We start from the raw sequence: 2,256 nt of genomic DNA on the forward strand, positions 1-2,256 counted from the left end.
TTAGGCCGATTTTGACGGGACATTAACGGGAAGATAGGTGATGTATGCGAGTATGTTATAGGCTATGTTGTAGGGCAACTGCTAGTATAATAAAACAGTAGCCCGCTTTACGTTTATGTCTTGCACCTCTCAGCTCATAAACTCGACGACCACATAACAGACACTAGAGGGCGCACTTTTGTCGTATAATCGCTCAAGCTTACGATCGACTCGGACTTTAATTAAATCCAAGATCACTTAGCGGATTTATAAACATTTTATGACTCATTATACGTTGTATTCTATTTACAAGTTGCATTCTTTTTTTAGTTACTATCGTGACAGTTGTTTAACTGCAAATTGTCTACGTTTTGTCATGACAATAAGAATACGTGTCATGACAATGGGATGCTACAATTATATTGTATTCATGTCAACGAATATATTCAGTTTTTTTCCGACAAAAAGGCTTATGTTTTTAGCCTAAACTACTGAACTTTTGATAAGTGAGGTGTCATACGATTCGTATCGACACAAAATACATGTAGTGGACGTGAAAGAAGGAATTCTAGACATCTAAAAATAAAATCTTTAAAAGAACGAGTTCAAATCTTACTTGCCATAATTTTTTTTATTACTTAATCTTGTTTTATTGAGTTTATTCTATAATAAGAAAGTGTTACTTATAACATGAAATTTTATTTAGTTTGAATCAAATATTTTAAAACTATTTGTTTTAAATCTCAGATTATAGATGGCGCTATTTCATTTACTAGAGTCTCAATCGGGTTTTTTGTTTTTTCTTAATTAAAATATGATTTTGCATAAAGACATTCCAATCATAATATGTGTTTAAGTATGTTATATTATAAACTAGCTGTCGGCCGCGACTCCGTCCGCGTGAATACATAAAAAAAACTTAATTAGTGTAGCCTATGTGTACTTTCAGACTATGTTCTATACGTATGTCAAATTTAATCGAGATCCGTTCAGCCGTTCTAGAGATATCTTCAAACACCCATCCATCCACATCACATCCATCTAAACATTCGCTTTTATAATATTAGTAAGTTAAATAAAAATCAGCTCTACAAGGCATAAATTCGAAAAAAAATTAAAAATGAATAAATAGTATGCTATGTCCGTCTCCTGGCTCTAAGCTACCTCCTCACCAATTTTCAGTCATATCGGTAAAGCCGTTCTAGATAGTGTAACTAACGCGACTTATATATATATAAGAAAATTTATTTAAAATATTAGCAAATTTTTTTGTAAATTTGCTAATATTTCTTTTACCATTCCAACTAATCTCAAGGCTTGTGCTAGGATATGGTTTACGACAATAGTCGAATGTCGGGATTCGAACCCTAGACCTCGTGATCGGAAATCCGTATTCTTAACCATTAGGCTATTGACGCTTTTAATAATCTATATAATATGTTTTACTAATTAGTTATTTGTTGCGTTGAATACGCCGCCAATTAATTCATTGTGTAAATAATTAATACTGACTCGAAGTTAATGTTGCCTAACATTAATTTGTTGTGAAGTATACGTTTTGTTAATTAAGCTGGGAAAGGGACAAAATATTCATCGGTTACTGTGAGTTTATTTGTCACACGAAATGTTTAAAATAGTATAGCTTTCCTTTTCATTCTCTTTGAGAAAAACACAGATAACAATATGTTTATACGATTTTGGTATCCGAAACCGACGGTTAATTACTGTTGTGCCTTTTAAGTAATGCTCGTAATACGTTCGTAAAATAACAAACCTTTCGAAATATTTTTCTAAGGCTATTTTATTATATTGACATGTTTGTGTTAATGAAAATTCTAGAACTTTCCAATATAAATCTAAAGACAGTAAAATTGTCTATAAATCCGACAATACCTATGTTTGTAATTATTTACAAAGATTTGTGGTATTGCATACATTTTATATTGTTTTCTTATTCTTCACTTGTTAAACGTGACGAGGTGGCCGAGAGGTTAAGGCGTTGGACTGCTAATCCAATGTGCTCTGCACGCGTGGGTTCGAATCCCATCCTCGTCGATACTTTTTATAAACCCGAAAACTTAGTAGTTTCCAGAAAACGAGTACAACGCGATACCAATATTTGAATAGTTAAGAGTGACACTAATATCACACATAGATAAAAAAATGTAAAACTTACATAAACACTAAGACATGACAACTACAGCACCAAAAGGATCTTGTGACAATTTTGACAATGACAGTAGTACTAATATGTATAGACCGTCAAGGATATCTGAC

The 2,256-nt window shown here is 32.4% G+C and overlaps 1 non-coding gene across 1 annotated transcript; it reads left to right on the forward strand.

Moving 5' to 3' along the window:
* The first annotated feature begins 1,952 nt into the window (after positions 1 to 1,952).
* TRNAS-GCU (transfer RNA serine (anticodon GCU)) lies at positions 1,953 to 2,034 on the forward strand. The gene has a single exon. It is a non-coding gene; the product is annotated as a tRNA-Ser (tRNA).
* The last annotated feature ends 222 nt before the right edge of the window (positions 2,035 to 2,256 follow it).

This window comes from Papilio xuthus, unplaced genomic scaffold, assembly GCF_000836235.2.
Source record: "Papilio xuthus unplaced genomic scaffold, Pxut_1.1 DF827679.1, whole genome shotgun sequence".
Taxonomy (NCBI): domain Eukaryota; kingdom Metazoa; phylum Arthropoda; class Insecta; order Lepidoptera; family Papilionidae; genus Papilio; species Papilio xuthus.